Below are 21,574 nucleotides of genomic sequence, written 5' to 3'. Positions count from 1 at the left end.
AGGGAATGACTCTTTAATGCTTTTTTTAAATGGAGGACTAGGAGATAAGTGCATAAGACATACCACATAGAATATGTACTAGACTTTAATAAGATAGAAATGCATTCTAGCGTAGCTGACCAACAGATGTAAAGATGCTGTTTTTAAGGAAGGAAACACCTTCTGAAATGATATTCATGCAACAGAGAAGAGCACATTTTGTACAAGATTTAACAACTGGCCTCTGCACAGCTAGCATACTCTTTATGAAAACTGACATAGGGCAAATCTTTCTATGCCTGGTAACGTTTCTCTTCCTTTCCATTATTCAGAATTAGATAACATCTCTTGAATCCAGACACAAGCTTAAGCGACACATGAGAGCTGCTTATATCCCACTGGAATGGTGCCTCTTTGGAGTGTTCAAATTGTGCCTACCTGCTACTACAGATGAAACAAGCCGATTGTTTTAGTGACTAGAAATGTACCATTTCCTTGACTGGCCTGATTGATACTGGCATTTCTGGTGCCATCTAGTGGTCACAGCTGCCACATTCTGGCTTCTATGGAGATACCAGCAGGGCTGAGATATCCTCCCTGTGTAATGAGCTCCAAAATTATACGAGAGTTGGTAATCTACATTTAAGATGAGCATTTCACAGGGCTGCTTTTTCTCACTAGCCACATTCCATCTGCTGATCTGTTTTGATGTCTCCTTTGGAGGATCTTCTCCACCACACAATATGGCAAAAAAATAAATAAAATCGAAGAATCACCATTTTCTAAGAAATTAACTTCAATGTCAATGAGATCACAGGCTCAAATGGAGCAGACACAAGCCTGCAAACTATAAAGTTCAAATCCCACTGAGGGAAGGAATATTTTAGTGAGGAGGAAGGATTTAAAGTAATTCTTTAAGGATCTGGTCAGTATCAGCTTTTGTTGACCCATAGTCCTTCCATCAATGTCATGATGTTCAGAAACAGTTGACATATGAGCGATAAGGACTGAAATAGTCTTTGTATGATGATTGAAGTGTTAGCGCTGAAGCGTAGTTGTACACATGCGCGCCACTGTCATAACATTTTAAATCACTATCACAAAGTCAGTATTTCAGTCCAGCATTCTCCATTATTGGCAAACTTTTTATTTCATCATCTTTCTAAGCTTATAGGAGCAATATTTAAAATCTCTCTCTTTTTCGGTCTTTGTCTCACCCCCATTACTTTTGGCTATATCCAGATGTCTTGAGAGGTTTGACAGGTATCGAAAAGAGAGAACCCTAATTCTGTCAAGTTTCTTTTCATATCCCACTCACTTCACACATTTCCGATGCTACTACTGGCGAGCATTAATAATAAAGATGTTGCAAAGTACACTGGGTACTCATATTACATTATGCAAATGTTCCATACTGCCCTTTTCAGTAAATCCACTGGGATTAGCATTGTCCTGTACTAAGTGGCTCAACAATTAAAGAAACAAAACAAAAAAAAACATGGATGACATACTTCAGAGTATGTCTCAACTGTCCAGATTTTCTCATAATGTCCAGATTTCTGCCTCATATTTTTGGTCTGCTCTTCATAAAATGACATACATTTGAGTTTCAAACTAGTTCAGAAAACATATGCAACACAAATCCTGTTATTTCAACAACTTTCAAAGTTTATAACATCAGTATTTAAAATCTGTCCCTATTTTGGGGCCTTTGTCACCCCATTATTTTAGGCTTTGTCCAGATTTCTTGCACTACGAGGTTGAGAGGTATGCTTCAGAGCAAGCAGCTGCTCTACTTAGTACAGTAATTGTTTTGCAAAGCTTTGTATTTCAGTCAATGCCCTGCACTTAGTATATGCTTGTTTACCATACCAGTGCAGGTGATAGCGGAGAATGCCAGACTGAGCATAACTCACGTTTGTATTCATAGACGTGAGTAACACTCAGTCCAGTGTTCTCCATTTATTGCCGGCATATGCACCTTTACCTTGGAATAGTTCAGGTACATGCTATACAGGTGTCTGGAAATGAAGACTACCTGCAAGTTGACTGACCTGAGCTGTTAGGAATGCCATTCCACACAACTGCAGAAGTAGTCCCACCTACAGGCATAGGCCTACTAAATGGAAAGCTTCAAAGCAGCATGAATAATCTCTAACTCCTCATCTGTCAATTCCAGAAGGATGGCGGGTATGCACCAGGAGACAGGCCCTGATACAGTGTCTGTTGTGAACCCAACCATAAGGGACATCCATGGCTAGGACTAAAATGTTTCCTGTATGACCAGAGACAAGCCTGCCTGCAAGAACCAATCCTCTTCTTAGCCATTAAGCACAAACATGAATGAGGTTTGGACTTTCTTTTGTAAACTCTTTGATGAGGCACACAGTCAGCAGGTAGACAGGAATGCATAATACTTCCACTACAACATTCCCCTTACTCTACTTCATTAAGGAGAACAGTGGACAGATCATATCCTCCTGAGTGAAGACTATGTAAATCTCCATACTGCTCCACGTCTGGAATATTTGAACCAGATAAGACCATTGAAGAATCAGCCAGCTTGTTTGTTTCCTTAGGAAAGTAAACTGCTAAGAGAGAGAGAGAAAGAGAGAGAGATGAAGAGAGTGATGCCCTATTAATAGTGCCTTGCCAGATAAGCATCACCTTCCTGCAAAGAAAGTATGCTGCTGTGACTTCTTGGTTATTTGGATAACCCCCGATTGCTTGGTTTGCTAAAGAGAGGAGTAAAAACCCAGAAGCAACTTATGTCTCCAAGACCTTTAGGGCCATGAAGACTGCTCCCAGGTCCACATGGTTGACATAGAGCCTTACACTGTGTAAAAGCCAATTTGAGCTCCCAGTCATCATCAGAATAGAAGTTGTCATGTGCTCAACTGAAAAAAAGGAGGAGTCTCTATCTAGAAGACTAGTAGAGACTGTCCACATTGCAGCCCAGTAACAAGCATCTAACACCTGAAGAAGGTCCATGAAAGCATGGACAGAATGAAGTCATGGACACCTCACAGTTTGATGCAGCTCCTGCATCCTCGGTTACGTACATGGCCCTGTAAGGGGTATAGCAGGCATCAGATTAAGATGGTGTAGTGAAGTCTGAGCCTCTCCATCAACAGACAAGACCATGATGTGTTGGGTCCTCTCCAAATGCAGGAATGGCCAACACTGGACAGCATTCAACTCCTTAGTTATAAAGATACGAGAGGAATTCTACCAATTTATAATAACCTCCCAGTGACCTTACCATATTTCACTCTAACCACTTTATGCATTTATTTTTCTTAGCCCCTCTTTATATTTTATAGTCTCTCTTCTTGCTTCCACATAATTTCAAGTCTCATTATTTTGTTACTACAGCTGTATAACTTTTCACTATTATACGTTTTTTGAATTATTTACATGGTGTGTTTTTTACAAACTTATACATAATTTGTTCTTTCTGTCCAGTACCTCCAGTATTGTTTAATTCTGAATCTGTTTTCCATTATTGTCTCTAATTACAACTTTACAGTACTAGGCATTTTTAAGTCTTTGTAAATGCTTTATGTTGCCTATCGGCCTCGGCTGTGCCTGAAAATGGTACTCAGACAAATGAACCTAGCCAGCGAACAAATGTACACATAAATAAGATCCTAGTCCTACTCCCCAAATGCTGAGTCAGGGTTCCTCCAGGCTACAGAACAGAGATTACATCTCTAGGTGATCCACAGTGGGATAACTCAAGAGTCTTCAGATCTCTTCTGCACAAACTTCAGAAAGAGTTTCTGATGGATGGGACAGGAGCTTTAGAACAGCCTGTTCCATCGCCCCCTCCAACCTTGTAAATTACACATACTGGCTGTCTCAGGGGGTCACTCTAGGAGTCAGCTGTGACTAGTCAGACAGAGGGAGAGAGATAGAGCTCCTCATGAGTGTTAGGGTCCCTCCAAATGAAGAGTCATGTAGAGATGAATTGGAAAGGGTTGACTTCATTATCCTTGTCTGTCTCAAGACAGTAGCTTCAGGGTTATCGGATTCCTCATAGAATACTGAGTACAAGTGAAAATGTATTCTTCAATATGAATGGGAAGGGGTGGAGAGTTGCAGTGTATCACTTAGGTCTGCACATGTTTGATGTAGAGAGGCTGTTGGAAACAGGCACTTAATAATACACCTGCTGTAGAAAGCAAATATTGGAAAGAGGTCTGTTCTTGAACATCTGCTGGCTTCAGATCACACTTTCTAAGGATGTAATCCTGCAGTTGCGCCACAAGATTCCACCAGGTATCAAACATCTACTTGATGTTTAACCCCTCTGTGATGACCCACCACTGGACCAGTAATGAAGGAGCCTCAATCCTCACCACTGGCACCTGTGAGGGGACATTCACTGGGAGGATAACAGATACACACACAGTATTTCCCAGATGCAGCTGCCTGAATCAAGTGCAATTTCCCTTAAGAGCACACACAGACCACAATCAGTCTGGGGCTGGTTTCTCACTCTTTCTCCAGATCCTTAATGAGACTTCTCACTGGCACAGCTGTAGAATTGAGATCTCAGCTGAATGACCAGGCCAAGACCTCCAACACCTTCTCTGTCCAACCAGTGCTTCGTATCCCTGCCAAATTACTGACACACACACACTTTGAGGTTTGAGTTTTACACACACACACACACACACACACACACACACACACACACACACACGGGAAAGATGAGCACAGGTTTACTAGCTATGCTCCCTTCTGCCCAGACTATAAGGTAGTTACCACTGCCCACCACTCACTCCTTATCAGCTACTTTAAGGCCCTTAACAAAGGGTGTCCAATTTTACTGTGTAATATTAATATTAACAGAAATGGTAGTTTGACCAAGAGCAAGGCTGTTAGGAGTGGCCCACACAGTGTCACCACATAAATATGCAAGTACTCTCAAAACTTAAATATCTCTACAAAGATTAGTCACAAAGAAAGGTTTAAATATATTTAATAATTAATAATAAAAAAAACAAACAAGAAAATAATAGGTATATATTCACAGTAACACAAAAGTACAGGCGATCCGGGCTAATGGATGAAGACCATAAATACTCCCAAATGAAACAACAAACTCTACTTTATTCAAAAATACAAAACAGAATGAGCGTTTTCACCCAGTTTAACTGGACTTCATCAGATTCAATGAATACAATGATACTAAACCTATTTATAGCTACAGGAACAAAGCAATTTGACCAGGAAATGATGTAACAATAATTTCGAATAAATAATCAAAGTAATTAAATAGGATATAAAAAGCTTGTTCTTTATAAAAAAAGATGTATGACTGATAAAATATAACAAGTAAAATCTTTTAAAAATGTGAAATATAAAGTATAAATATGTATTAAATATGTCTAGCTAAAAAACTTTTATATTAACTTAAACAATCGTTTTAAATAAAAACCTCAATGTGTAGAACAAATGTAAGCTTATTCTTAAAAATATCATATGTACATTAAAAAACTACAAAAAAATGTAAAAATGAATGTCAAAAAGTATATTACGTATAAGTGTATATACATATTGTTCATATGTTATTTATAGGTTCATAGGTAGGTACTAGGCTATCAGCCCAAGGGCCTACGTAAGCCTAGCCAGCTAGGTTCCATGGCTTAAGCCACCCAAGAAAGTTATTTTCCTGTGCCACTGTCGAGCAGAGACACAGAAGTGATCTCCGGGGTGCATTTCCTATTTCCAATCCACTCATCAAGGTTTTTCTTGAAGAGTGCTAATGAAGAACTTTGCTTGACATAGATGGGTAGCTTGTTCCAGAGTATAGGAAGTCTCTGGGACAGGAATCTAACCCTCCAGCATGTCCTGTTTATTGTGGTGACAAGGTTTAGGTCCCTAGAGCGTGTAGCTCGGAGGGATTGGGATTTCTTTAGGTGTAGCATGTCCAACAGCTCGGGGTTTGACATAGCTTTATATGTTAGGCAGAGATCACCTCGGGGTAGGCGATATGCTATGGAGTAAAGCTGGAGTTTTTTGAGGCAGTCAGTGTAGGGCATTTGTTTGAGGCCAGTAATCCTCTTTGTGAGGTACTTCTGTGGCCTTTCCAGCTGCTGCAGATGTCTTGTGAGGTACATTCCAAAAGGGGCGTTGTACTCTATAATGGGTCTAATGAGTGATGAGTAGAGGGGAACAATGACCTCTTTTTTCCTGGATGAGAACGCTTTTATGATGAGGTCTGCCACGTAGAAGGACTTCATGACTACTGTGGCGATGTGACTATCAAAGGAGAGACTGCTGTCTACCTGGGTCCCAAGGTCTCTTATCATGCATTCGGTGTTAAGTAGATTGCTGCCTATGCTGTAGTTCATGGGTACAGAGTTTTTACCAAAGGGGATGACACTGCACTTTTTGACATTGAGCTTGAGGCCATGGCTCTGACACCAGGCATCTGTCTCAGTGAGGCCTTTCTGTAGGATGTCCACATCATTTGGGGACTTGACTATGGCTCCTAGTTTGCAGTCATCTGCGAACTTCATTAGTCAGAGGCCTTCTGTGTTGGCCTGTACTTCAGAGAAGTAGATACCAAACAGGAGAGGTCCCAGGATGGAGCCCTGTAGTACTCCACTTGTCACTGCTTTGAGGTCAGATTTGGAGTCTGCAACTTTTACAGTGTGGGTTCTGTCAGTGAGCCAGTTGGCAACCCATCTTGTGATGTATGGATTTATATCTAGTTTAGTGAGTTTAGCTATAATTCCAGAATGGGGGATGGTGTCGAAAGCCTTGGCGAGGTCAAGATAGGCTGTGTGAACCACCTTACCCGCATCCACGGCTTTGGTGACTGCCTCAAAGAAGTTGATCAGGTTCAGGAGGCATGATCTGCCTTTCACAAACCTGAACTGGGTGGGATCCAGAGTTTGGACGTTACCAATGTCTTTATTTATGAGTTCCATGATGATACGTTCCATGGCCTTGCAGACCAGGCTTGTCAGGCTAATAGGTTGATAGTTCCTGGGATCAGTGGTGGCTCCCCCTTTGTGGAGTGGGATAACTGTTGCTGTGCGCCATTCAGTGGGCACAAAGCCTGATGCGAGGCTATTATTGAACATGGTGCTTAAGTGGGGAGCCAGTTCGTTCTGAAGTTCATGTAAAACGCAGCCTGGGATGTGGTCCAGTCCCATGGATGCTGTGTTTTTGGCTTTAGAGAGTGCAGCTTTTACCTGCGTAGTTGTGATTACAGGGACTCTGCATTCTTCCTGTATAGATATGGGCCCTTTAGGAGGTGAGAGGGGAGTAAAGTTAGCACTGAACCGATCTGCCAGGAAGTTGGCAATATCCACTGGTTCTGTAATTTTCGTGCCTTTGTGCTGTAACTCAGAGCAGATCTGGGTGTTGCCATCTAGATTCTTGTCATTGCTATAGAATGCTTTGTGGTTGTCCTTGGATTTAGTGGCAATTTTGTTTTCGTAGCTAGCTTTGTTGGATCTTATAAGGGATTTCAGCTTCTTACTGAGGCTGACCAGGGAGCTCCTCCACTCATGGGATTTTGCTCTCTTTTGCAACAGTTTCTTCCTTCTGTTGTACAGTTTGTTTATGGCAGGGCTCCACCAGACTGGCTTCCTTTTTTTGGAGGATAGCATCTTGGTACTGTTTGGGATAGCATGATCCATGCACTCATTTAAGTGCTTATAGAGTGCATTTGTGTAGGATTCAGCAGTTGTAATTGTATTGTCCATCTGAATGGGTGTCATGAAGTTCACCACTTCTGTCTTAAGAAGCGTGAAGCTGACTTTGGAGAAATTTTTTACTGTGGTTTCCTTAATGGGGGGTGGGGGCAGGATGTGGATATCAAGGGTGATAAGCTTATGGTCGGATCGGACCAACGAGGAGCTGACTTCAGGTGTGGAACACCGGTCACTCATGTTGGTAATGACTAGGTCTAGGATATTGTTGCCCCAGGTGGGGGTGTGGATAAGTTGATCTAGGGCATTGGAGTTTATGAATTCCAGAAAGCGCTGAGCTAAGGAGTTGGTACACAAGTAGTTTTTCCAGTTAATGGTGGGGTAGTTGAAGTCACCCATTATTAGGGTGTTTGGTTGAACCCTAATATTTTCCAGTACATCAAGAAAAGAGGAGTGGGAATCCTGGGGCATGGTGGGGGATCTGTAGCAAGCTACAATTTGGATTGCAGTTTTGCCCAGAGTTAGTTGCACGTGGATAACCTCGGATGCATTATGCTGAGCAACTAGCCTGGAGGTGTGGATACCCTTAATGAATACAGACACACCTCCGCCTTTGGTGTTTCAGACCAGGTTACATGGCTGAAAAGTGTGATATGAGTTATAGCCTGGTAGTGCAGGGGTGCTCTCTTGAGCCTTGAACCAGATCTCAGTCACTGCACAGATATCGATGTTCTCCATTTTACAGAGTGCCTTGAGTGAGTGCATTTTGAGATTTAGACTTCTAGCACTGAGGAGCATTACCCTCAGCTTTTGCTTGCCTGTTCCTGTTATGGTGGTGAATTTGTTATTTGAACCCTGCCTAAAAAAGGCACTACAGGGGCAGCAAGAGCCTTAGCCAGTATCTGGAATCCCAGGAGCGACAGGTGCAGGTCATCTGTGGCAAAGCATCATGGTCTGTCAACCATGTCATTCCAAGCATACAGATATTGGATCCCCTTAGAATGACACCAGAAGCTTAGCCAATTATTGAAGTCAATCATTTTGTCCTTGTACTGAGGTATCATTCTGGGCGATGACAGAATGCTACTCAGGGCTAGGATCATACCTGACTGGGCTACAAGATTGGAGAGCTCTTCCATGTCTCTTTTCATGTAGTCCAGGGAGGTAAGTCTCAGGTCATTCAGACCAACATGGACAATGACAGAGTCATATTTGTACTTGTTGTGGTGTGACCTGAGTGCGTGGGTTATGTGGCAGATCCTGGCACCAGACAGGCAGCTGACAGTAACCTTCTCCTTGTCTAGCCTGGTGAGTGGGACATCAGTGTGCCTGACTACAGAGTCACCTATGACTAGTGTGTTTAATGGGGTGAATTATATATTCATACTGACATCAGAGTTCAAAACCACAGTAAATATTTAAAACAACATGGCAGGACAGTCTCAAATAAATAAAGAAAAATAAACTAAGCTTCGCTATATTCCTGACTATATCTAAGAGAATTACAAGTCCCTAGTTAACTTACTTAATTAGAGCAAGGTAGATGTGGTGAATGGTCCTTGTTGTCATGTCCCAAGACAAAATACAGAATGCTCTGTTTCACTGAGAGACTTCTCAAAATAATATCTAAAATATTACTGCTGGGATAGCTTGCAGAATTACAATTTCTGGTCACCTGACTTCTAGTTCCCAGGTAAAACCCCCATTGCTGAAGCTGGCAGTATTTAGCAACTACCTGTAAAAATACTCATACACTGGCTTATGCTCAGAACTTTGGCAGATGCTGTAAGTCATAAAACAATTGCATTCCTTCATGCTTTCAGAGTAGTAATTAGTTCACTCCAAAGACAATACAGAAAGCTTTCTAGTACAGACTTTGTGTCTCTAGCTGCATTGAAAAATCTTTATGGCCTAGCCTATAAAGTAATTTAATTTCAGATATTTTTCTAAAGTTTGCTGGACTAAAGGTTAACCTCCTATATTCCAGTTTCCACGGTTAAAATATATACATTTAAACAGTTACAATAGTGCATGTACATTTCTGTTCTCTTCCAGCAGGGCACACTGTAAATACATTTTAAGCACAAGTACTGACAAATATCTTTTCACTACAAACATCTGTATAGAGCAGTTTGATATACACATGACAAAGTTCTAATAAATTTGTAACATGAATATCTTATATAAATTTATTTATTTTATTCATTTATTTATTTAACATTTGTTGACCGGGAAAGTCCGACTAGGTTCCACAGAGCCTGTTTTCAGCGGAGGCCCGGGGAGAAATGCTCCAGATGCATGTCTTTGGAATGTGGGAGGAAACCGGAGTACCCGGAGGAAACCCACGCAAACACAGGGAGAACATGCAAACTCCACACAGAAGGCACCCCAGCCGAGAATCGAACCAGAGAACCTCTTGCTGTGAGGTGACAACGTTAATCGCTGCACCACTGTGCCACCCAGTTTGATATTCACAAATGACATAATTATTTACAAAATTCTGGCTAGCTGTGCTGGCAGTACCACCTTTGTCACACCCTCATATGACAGTTCTGGTAGAAAATGCCTCAGTGAATTCCCTGAATTCCCTGCAAATAGGAACTGCCAGCCTGACTGGGCCTAAAAGGGGGGGGGGGTAGTCTCAGGAAGGAAGCCCTGGTCCCAAGTCTGACTAATCTGTAACGAGTGACCCACAAGATTGTTTTCTGGGATCAGACTGGATTGCTTCAGTCTACAGCTGACTGTCCTGGGGCTGGGTAGAACAAGAAACTGGACAACTCCCAGCATAGGGGCAAGAGCAGAGCTACCAACAATGGTAGTGAAGAAGTTCCCTAATACTAAATTAATAATAATAGTAATAATAATAACAATGCCAACAATGGTAAGAAGAAAATACTACAAAAACCACTAGTAAAAAAAAATATAACAGGTGCCTAAGGAATGAGAAAAAGTCACAGTAAAGTTTTTTTTTTTTTGTAAGGGGAATGAAGAACTATAAAAATCTAAGTTAACATAGAGGAAACGGGTGTAAAAATAGGAATAAGCTTAATAGCGATACATACGTAGCTGAGGAGAGCCTGAACAACAAATTACATCCATCCTAAATGGGTGGGAAACAAGATCTAAGGTAATATTGTGTCAGGAGGTGATTACGGGTAAGTTCTGAGATATAGATCCTAAAGGTTTGTAAAGTGGAAACTATTAGGGTCCAACCCGACACTCTCATACTAGGTGACTTCAACTACCCCTCCAACAACTGGGAAAACTACTCATGCACCAATATATTGGGCCAGTGCTTCCTGGAATTCATCAGTTCCAATGCCCTGGACCAGCTCATTCTTACCCCCACTAGAGGAAGCAACATCCTTGACGTAGTTATTACAAACATGGGCAACTGTTGCTCTATACCAGTAGTCAATTCCTCCCTGGTTAGATACGACCACAAACTAATCACCATGGAAATCCACATCTCATCCACATCCCCCGCAAGGGTAACCACCATGAAAAACTTCTCCAAAGCTGACTCTTGCCTCCTAAAAACAGAGGTGGCTAACTTCACGGCACTCATGTCAATGGAAAATAGATGCATGACTGCCGAATCATACACCAATGCACTGTATGAACATGTACATAAATGCATGGAACTAGCCATACCCAACAGAAGCAAGACACTCTTCTCCAAAAAAAGGAAACCAATCTGGTGGTCCCCTGCCATACAACAGAAGGAAGAAACTGTTGCAGAAAAAGGTGAAGTCCCAAGACTGGAAAAACTCCCTTATTAGCCTCAACAAAAAGTTGAGATCCCTCATCAAAACCTCTAAAGCCAGCTATGAAGGCAGAATTGCGGCAGACACTAAAAACCATAAAGCCTTCTATAGTTATATCAAGAATCCCCACGGCAATATCCAGGTTTGCTCTGAGTTACTGCACAATGGTACCTCCTATACCGAGCCAACAGATATTGCCAACATACTGGCCGACAGATTCAGTGCCAACTTTACCCCGCCCCCCCCCCCCCCCAGGACTAATCACAATACTGGAAGAATGCCAGGCACCCAGCATTTCTGCAGCACAGGTTAAAGCTGCATTGTCCAAGGCCAAGAATTCAGCTTCTATGGGACCCGACAATATCCCTGGATGTGTTCTACGTGAACTACAAAGTGAACTGGTACCACATCTGTGTGCTCTGTTCAATCACTGCCTCACCTCAGGCTTTGTACCTACCGAATGGCGCACTGCTACAGTCATCCATCTCCATAAAGGGGGAGCGACTACAGACCCTGGGAATTATCGCCCCATTAGCCTGACGAGTCTGATATGTAAGGCTATGAAGTGCATCATCATGGACCTAATTAATAAAGATAAAGAGATTCTCCAAACTCTAGATGCCATGCAATTTGGTTTTGTGAAAGGTAGATCATGCCTGCTCAACCTGGTTGACTTCTTTAAGTCAGTCACCAGAGCTGTGGATGAGGGCAAGGCAGTTCATACAGCCTGCCTCGATCTGACCAAGGCCTTTGATACCATTCCCCACTCAGGAATTATTAATAAACTCACCAAACTAGGCATCAAACCCCTTATCACTAGATGGGTTGCAAATTGGCTCACAGATAGAACCTACAGTGTGAAAGTAGTGGACTGCAAGTCAGACTGCTGACCAGTCACAAGTGGAGTCCCACAGGGATCGGTCCTGGGTCCTCTCCTGTTTGGCATCTACTTCTCAGAAGTCCAGGCCAGCACAGAGGGACTCTGGTTGACCAAGTTCACAGATGACTGCAAGCTAGGAGCCATTATTAACTCCCCGAGTGATGTAGACATCCTACAGAAAGGCCTCACTGAGGCCAGTGACTGGTGTCGAAACCATGGCCTTAAGCTTAATGCCAAAAATGCGTTGTCATCTCCTTTGGGAAAAACTCAGTTCCCACTAATTACCACATCGATGGGAGCCCACTGAACACTGAAGGCGTTATAAGAGATCTTGGGACACAGGTTGACAGCAATCTCTCCTTCGACCACCACAATGCCACTGTGGTCAAAAAGTCCTTCTATGTGGCACATCTCATTACCAAGGGTTTTGCATCCACGATGAAAGAGATCATCTCTCTCTGCTCTTCCCTAATTAGACCAGTCAGAGTATAATGCCTCATTTGGCATGTACCTCACTAGATACATGCAACTGCTGAAAAGGCCACAAAGGTACCTCATGAAGAGGATACTAGGCCTTAAACACATGTCCTACATGGACAGACAGAAAACTCCAGCTATTCTCTGTCTCATATCATCTACTAAGAGGCAATCTCTGCTTGACTTACAAAGCCATGTCTGAACCAGAGCTGTTGGAAATGCTACAGCTAAAGAAATCCCAATCCCTTTGCACCACATGCTCCAGAGACATCATCCTCATTAGCACAATCAACAGAACATGCAGGAGGGACAGGCTCATAACCCAAAGACTGCCCATGCTCTGGAATAGACTTCCCATACATGTCAAACAGAGCACCTCACTTGCCATCTTCAAGAGAAATCTTGATGAGTGGATGGGAAATAGAAAGTTCCTCACTGGCCCTCTTCACGAGAAATCTTGATGAGTGGATGGGAACTAGAAAGTTCACCCCGAGGATCACTCCAGTGGCTCTAATTGGTAGAGGCACTGGGAACTAACGTCGGGCGGCACAATACCCGGGGACTTTTATGGGGTAGGCTTGTAAAGGTCAAACAACAATCCAAGACACTTGCGGAATATAAGTCCACTCCAAGTACTGTAGTTTCTTTTCTTTAATATAGCACAAGCAAAAATAATAAAAAATACAGAATATATATTGAAGTAGAAGATAAAACAACTGTGAACACAAAGCACTTTTCATCCCACCTGGTGGTGAGACTTCTTCAGGTAAAGGCATTCACTAAAACCAGTGCATTTAAATACAGTCCATGGGGCAAGCATATTGTTAGTCAGCCAATGGGTGAGGGCTACTCCCAACATACTGATGATGCTATGAGGGTCCACTCAATAAGTAATTACTTCCTTTAAGAGTTTCTTTCAAAACACCCTCTGGACTTATTAAAAGGCAAGTAAGTATACACACGGTCTTGTCCAGTATTGTGACATAGTAAATCCTACTCATAATATGTAAACATACAGTTGTTAAAAATATTTGAGAACCTTTTAAAAATGTTGTTGTTAAAAATGTTTGAAAATATTTTAAAAATATTTAAAAATATAAATGCTCTTAAAATGCATATAACTGAATGTTGAAGTATAAAGAAGTAGTAAAATGTACTAATGCATAAAAATAATAATGCATAAAAATGTTCAGAATACTTTTCTGTCTTACGCAGCATGGCATGGCATCCTACAGTTAAATATTAGAATAAAAAAATATATAAATATTGGGGTAAAAATTATATATGGATACATGGAAGTACAAACAACATTCCTGTCTATACAGCATGACATGGCACCCACCATTTGAATTATGCATTACTAAACTGACTGCTGTTAAGAGTTCGTAAGTATTAACTTGTACTGAGACAACTGTTATATATTTGACATAGCTGGTTTGTCCTACAATTTATCATGTTAGACATCTCTGGAGGTTTTTTAGCTTTAAAATACAAGAAATACAGTAAACCTCATTTAACCCAGGGTAAGCGCAAGCCGTGGTCCTGAGTTGCCACAATAGCTCTAACCTTTCTAAATGTAAAGATTCTGGGCACCCTCTTCCTGACTACACACTGTTGATTGCCTTAAATTTAAATGTGTGGTCTGTGTATTCCTGCTTGTGTCTACTTAGAGCATTCTCTTGACTCCCTTTCTTTATATGGTACAGGTGTTCGTAAACTCTTTCCCTAAACCTCCTGTCCATCTTCCTTATGTAGAATGCTGGACACTGTTGGCATAGAGCTACATAGATCACAGCTTTAGTCTGACAGTTAAATCTGTGTTTTATTTGACACTCTATCTCTAATCATAAAGGTCGACCCTGTAGACATGTGTGGGCAATAATGGCACATGTTACATCTGGACATACCATACCTACCTGCATACTGGTACATACCATGGTTAGCTTCCAAGATATTTTTAGGTTGGGGGCCCATCTAGGTGGACCCTCTATTCTTGACCTGGTAGTTGGGTCATTCCGTAAAATGTCCCAGTTCTTAGTGATGATCCTCATGATCTCATATGCATCTGAGCTGAAGGGTGTAATCAAACTACCCTGTCCAAGATTGTTAGTGCCTGTTTTTGTGGGCAAATCTAATGTTAAGTTTTCCGAAATGGTTTTCCTGTCCAATATTGGTTTATGAAAACCCCTTGATCTTTTTGACTGCACTTCTATCATTATTTGATTCAGTAAGGTAACCCCTTCAAGAAAACATACCCTGTAGTTTACTACATTCAATGGAAAAGTCTTCATCTTTTGTGACCATCCTTGCTGCCCTCACTAGTTTCCCCTTCACCACTGATCTTTTTTGGTGAAGGGGGTGGCAGCTACTGTAGTGTAAAAAGGTGTTAAGAGTACTTTTCTTTCCTGTATATAGTTGCTGAATAGCAACTACTAGTGTAGTCTTTGGTAAGGTTAACGTCCAGATATGCGATGTTATCTTTCACAAAAGTAAATGTGAATGATAAAAAGTGTGTGGTACTGTTGAAGTATGAAACCAGTTCTTCTGCTTGAGTATGGTCTCCCTCTATTAACATAAAAATATTGTCCAAATAACAGGTGTAATAGTGGATCTGATGTGGGCTCTGCCCTGATTTCTTCACATACTCCTCCTCCCAGTAGGCCATCACTAGATTTGCTACACTGACCCCCACAAGGTGAGCTCATTGCTACCCCTATTTTCTGGAAGTAGAACTTGTTACTGAACATGATGAAATTGTATGATAGAAAAATGTCTAAGATGATTTCAACACGTGTGATTTCCTCTGCTGGTGCCCCTCCCTTGCGTAACATGTAACTGACCCATTCTATACCCTCTTGGCAAGGGATTGATGAATACAAGTCCTTCACATCGACTGTCAGGAAGTTCAAGTCTTTGTTGGATTCCAGTTTATTGATGTTAGATAAAAAAACTCCATGAATCTTTACATATTTGCCCCTCTTTCTTAACATATTTCTTAACTATGTAGTCTATAAATTTAGCACAGGAGTATGTAATACTACTCCTGGCATCTACCAGGGGTCTCACGGGTGGGTCAGTGATACTTTTGTGTATTTTCGAAATCCCGAAAAGTACAGGGATTCTAGGTGCTGGCATGTTCAGGTGGTTGAATTGGTCCAGGTCTATTTTCCCCTCAATAAACAAATCATTTAAAATTGTTCAAATCATCCTGTATGCTGCATTCAATTAATTTCTGGAAACTTCAACATAAACATCACTTTGTAAAATCCTGGACATTCTACCTTCATACTCTTCATAATTCATTATTACCAACCCACCCCCTTTGTCAGGTTGCATAATCCTGACAAGGGCTTGTTTTAGTAGACAATGCTTCTTTTTTCTTTTCTAGTGATGTTGCTGAATCCAACATTCACCCCTTTACCATTGTTTATACAGTTTGTTATGTCTAATTTACAACCCCCACACTACATCCCACACTGGCTTTGTATGAACAGATTTGTGAATTAGACAGTTTGTTATGTCTAATTCACAAATCTGTTCATACAAAGCCAGTGTGGGGTGTAGGGGGGGGGTTGTAAGGACTAGCAGTGTAGTGGGGGGGTTGTAAGTACTAGCAGTGTGTAATGTGTTGAGTGTGTGATTGTTTGGACCCAGCAGTACTGTTAAATTCAATTTTCTTACAAACAGTTTTAAGTCAATTAAAGTGTTAGGTAAGTCTGCTCTACAAGTAGGTACAAATGTATGCCCTTAAGCCAATAAGTCTACCAGCATTAGGTCTACAGTTAACTCAGAAAAGTTAAAACACTTTAAAGTCTTTTTCTGTGTTGTAAACAATTTTACAGTTCATAGAATCACTTACTGCAGGGTTGTTCAGCGATTCCAGTTGTTCCTCCTGTTGTAGTAGTTCTGGTAGTCCTTTGCCTCAAGATGTAAATTGAGGCTGGTTGCTGAAAATTTTGGGCATCTCCTGGTGTAAAATTTACCATATTTTGTTGTCTGTTGCTGGAATTCGACAGTTCTAGGTCACCCTCACCTCTGTTTGCATTCCTGTTCCCCGATTTATAATCCAAACAGCTCTGTTGGTGCACGTTGTTCTCCTGCCTTCCTTTTCTAGATGTTGCATTTCCTGTAGACCCTCCTCTGGCTTCCATTTGGCCAATCAGAGCTCCGGATTGCGATGGAGCCTGCTTCGGATAGGCTGAACCAGTCTCATAGGCATGTCTATCTCTGTTAAGCTTTTTCAGTTTGCCATTTCTCAGTTTTGAAATGTACTACTCTATACTGGTGAATGATCTTTTATAAATCAAATTTATACCTATTAAAGTTCACATTTTCCTTGATTTTTTGGTCCAAGTGTTTGCACACGACTGCTTGCAATTCATAACCATGCTTGTCAAAAGGGTTTCAGTAATTCTTGGTGAAACTCTGAACTCTCCACTAATCCTGTAGGAAACTGCCATACTCAGTCCTTTAGGAGTGATGTTCTCACTCATACACTCTTTAAAAGTAAGCTATTTCCAGATGCAATTTTTTATATTTTAGTAGTCTTTGATCAAATTCTTTTAACATCTGTGTGATGTCTCCTTTCCACCCTAACTGGTTGCTCCATTTCTGAACTCCTCCTTGGTGTTTGAAGGGAAATGGGCTCTTTCAGCCATGTGTTCGGTGACAGAGCCCTGAGGATACTTCTTGGTGCGTAGATCTTGTTTCATGAGTTTGAGTCAGCTGTTGTAGTCTATTTTGTAACTCCACAGCTGTGTTACATGCAGTACTATTGACAGGACAGTTTACTGTACTGGACAAGGTTCTATTACCCTCTCTTCCTTCCTGGGCCAACTGAGTGGCCAGAGGTGGATGGGAAGTACTTGGAGGGTTAAGTGAATGCACTGATAAATTGGTCTTAGTTAGAGAATCAAGTCTAGTAGCAATGTCTTCAACTCACTGACTAAGAGCTCCTATTAGGAGGGTAAGATTATATGTATGAACAGATTTGTGAATTACACATAAACTGTCTAAACAATGGTAAAGAGGTGAATGCTGGATTCAGCAACATCACTAGAAAAGAAAAAGAAGCATTGTCTTTACTAAAACAAGCCTGGAGGTTGAACGAGCACATCCAGTCTCTCTCTTGCAGGTATGGCAGGATGGACTGTAAAGTGACCATCCGGAAAAAGAAGTTATGTCTTATCATAACGTTACATCTGTGTTGTTAATCATCATTCATTCATTACTGATGGGTTATCGGTTCCATCCTCGGAATCGAGCCGGCCAGTATCAAGCTCCTGTCAGCCAAAAACTCTCGAGCCAAGGTCCTACCCAGAATGCTCTGCTCAATGTTACCTCAGATTGAGTTTGCAAGTTGATAGATAAAAGTAGAGGCTACCTCTGGTCATAACAGACCTACCAGAAAGGAGTACATGAGATCAACCAAGAACCTCCGGATGGGGGATGGAGGGTGGGAAGTAATGAATGAACGTAGATCAACAACACAGATGGAACGTTATGGTAAGACATAACTTCTTTATCTGATGTTGTTAATCTTCGTTCATTCCTTACTGATGGACACTGTCCCCAGCAACCTGTATTCCTGGGTGGCCCTCATCGAAGGACATTCCTGAGGACCATGGAACCAAAGGAAGCTCTACCTCTGGAGGCAAAGTCCAATTTGTAATAAGAATAAATGTATGAGGTTTAGCCCAAGTTGTAGCTGAGTAAATATCATTGAGGGAAGCCTTAGCATGGAGACTTCCCATACTCTGGAATAAACTACCTATCTATATCAAACAAAGCTCCTCATTAGCACTCTTCAAGAAAAATCTTGATGATTGGATGGGAAATAGGAAATTCACCCCAAGGATCACCTCTGTGGCTCTGCTCAACAGTGGCACAGGAAAATAATTTTCTTGGGTGGCAAAAGCCAGGGTACCTTTTTGGCTGGGCTTGTATAGGCCCCAGGGCTGATGGCCTAGTACCTACCTATGAACCTATTAATCTATGAAAGCTGCTGAAGTTGCCATAGATCTTGTAGAATGTGCTTTGACTCTATGAGGCAAGGTGAGATTGTTTTTGTTGTAGATAAAGGTTATACAATTTCTCAACCATGAAGTCAATGTAAATTTTGATACAGGATGACCCCGTTTAAGACCAGAAAAAGCCAGAAACAGTTGGTCTGATTTACAGGTAGATTTTGTTCTGTCCAGATAAAATCGTATTTGTCTATGAACATCCAAGGAGTGTAAGCAATACTCTCCCTTATTAGAATGGTTAGGAAAGAACACTGGGAGATCAATAGATTGGTTGATAGATCGCTCTGACACCACTTTTGGTAAAAAGGCAGAATTGGTTCTCAGTGATACCCTATCCTTATGGGAGATAAGATAAGGAGATTTGATGCACAAGGCCTGAAGTTCTGACAATCATCTGGCCGATGTGATTGCAATCAGAAACAAAGTTTTCCAAGAAAGATATCTTACATCACAAGAGGATGCAGGTTCAAAGGGTGGAGCTGTTAAAGCTTGCAGAACCAAAGCAAAATCCCAAGGTTGTACGGGTTCTCTGAAGGGAGGTTTTATGTAGAGAACTCTTTTCAAGAAAGTCTTACACAGTCTGTGTGACATAAGTGAAGAGTCTTGAAAACCAATGTGAAAATTCGAGATGGCAGCTAAATGTACACGGATTGCAGAGGCAGACACCCCAGAGTGGAAAAGATGTGATAACTAATCGAATACCACTGAGACCGGGGCTGACAAGGGGTCTATTTGCTTATCTGCTGCCCACAGAGAGAACCTCTTCCATTTGTTAAGATAGATTAGTCTGGTGGACGATTTATGAGATGCAATAAGAATATTGCACACAGGGGAGGAAAGGCTTTCATGCCTGGCAATCATAGGAAGTGGAGAAACCAAGCTGTCAGTTTCAGGGTTGTTAGATTGGGGTGAATCAGACCCTGTGGATGGGAGATCAACATTGGTGATGGATTGAGGATCCATGGTTGATCTAGCAGGTGAGGTCAGAGGCAGGGGAAACCAGACTTGTTGAGGCCAATATGGAACAATGAGGATCACTTTGCTCTTTAACTGTTGTGCTTTCTTTAGAAATCAGGAGATGAGGGGAAGAGGTGGATAGGCATAAAGAAGACCCGAGGGCCAAGTGTGAACTAGAGAGTCCCCTGGTGACTGTCCCCGAGAGGGGATCAGGGCAAAGTAGTTGCTGCACTTGTAGTTGGTTGGGAAGGCAAATAGGTCACAGCAAAGCTGGCCCCAGTGGTGAAAGATTTGTACCGCTATCAGAGGATTGAGGGACCACTTGTGAGGCTGTAGAATGCACCTGCTCAATTTGTCCGCTATCATGTTGGAGCTCCCGGGAATGCGCATTGCAAACAGAAAGCAGTTGTGAGCTATTGCCCATTGCCACATTCTCAAAGCCTCTCGGCATAACAGGCAAGATCTGGTGCCCCCTTGTTTGTTGATGTACCAGACCACTAACATGTTGTCTGATTGTATCGCAATAGTCCCTGACGGAAGGATGGAGTGAAATGCTTGCAACGCTAGAAGCACCGCCCTCAATTCCAGGACATTGATATGCAAAAGGGCCTCTGACCCCCACCAGATGCCTTGGACCGAGTTTCCCTGACATAGCCTTCCCCACCCCATCAGGGAGGCGTCCGTGGTCACCATGGCTATGGGTAGATGGGGGGTGAAAGGGAGAGATGTCCACCAGAGTAAATCTTGTTTGTATCTCTGAGTCACACTAAAGGATGTTGTCGAGGGTACCACTGAGTGAAAAGTAGCCATTGAAGAAGTCTCATGTGGAATCTGGCTAAGGGAACAATGGTGATTGAAGCTGCCATTGACCCCAATAGCTGAAGTACAGATCGAGCTGGGGATTTGTGGTGACAAAGCAATGGTTAAACTTGTTGCCTTATTCTCAGAAGTCTGTGTTCTGGAAGGGATGCTGTGCAATTTCCTGTGTCCAACAGTACCCCTATGAATTCCAAAGACTGAGTTGGATTTCTCCCATTTTATAGTGATTCCCAGGCTTCAGGCTGTTAAGAGAGTATACTGTAAAGCTTCTTCCAGTAGACGCTTAGTGGGGGCGGTAAGGAGCCAGTCATCTAGATATGGAAACGCCTGGAATCCTTGAAGTCACAAGTGAGTGATAACCACTGCCATGCATTTTGTGAACACTCTGGGGGCTGTAGAGAGACTGAAGGGCAGGGCTCAAAACTGATAGTGAATGGCTCCTATACGGAAGCGGAGGTAACTTCTTGAGCATTTGTCCATCTTTATGTGGTAATACGCATCTTGAAGATCTACAGAGCACATCCAATTGTCTTCTTCCAGAAGAGGAAGGATAGACTGAACTGTGACCATCCGGAATTTTTCTGTTTTTACAAATTTGTTTAGTGTACTGAGATCCAGAATTGGTCGCCAGTCCCCTGTCTTTTTTGGCACTAAAAGGAACCTTGAGTAAAATCCAGATCCTATCTGGTCTGGGGGGACCATATGGAGGACTCTTTTTTGTAGCAGCTTTTTGATTTCGTGTGCTGCTGTTTCCCTTTGACTGGGTGGAATGTCGGGTAACACTCTTGATGAGACTGGGCAAAGATGGAAGGGGATGTGATATCCTCTGTATATAATCCGTTGTACCCAAGAGCCAGTTGTTATCTTTTGCCAGGCAGCAGGGTACAAGGAGAAATGACCCCAACCACTTCCAGAGGTGAACAGTCGGACAACGCTTCTGGAGTGCTGATAGGGTTGGCCAGAGAAGGAATCTCTGGAACCCCAGTTTCGTGGACC

General features: G+C 42.0%; 1 protein-coding gene across 5 annotated transcripts in view; it reads right to left on the bottom strand.

Moving 5' to 3' along the window:
* The window catches only part of OTUB2 (OTU deubiquitinase, ubiquitin aldehyde binding 2), a 365,739-nt gene that overhangs the window by 207,605 nt on the left and 136,560 nt on the right, over positions 1-21,574 (bottom strand). The window lies entirely within an intron of this gene.

Source organism: Protopterus annectens, chromosome 6.part0 (assembly GCF_019279795.1).
Source record: "Protopterus annectens isolate FY-2018-M chromosome 6.part0, PAN1.0, whole genome shotgun sequence".
Classification (NCBI taxonomy): Eukaryota; Metazoa; Chordata; order Ceratodontiformes; family Protopteridae; genus Protopterus; species Protopterus annectens.
Note: the sequence above shows the minus strand (reverse complement) of the source record. Positions and strands in the feature narration are given on the sequence as shown.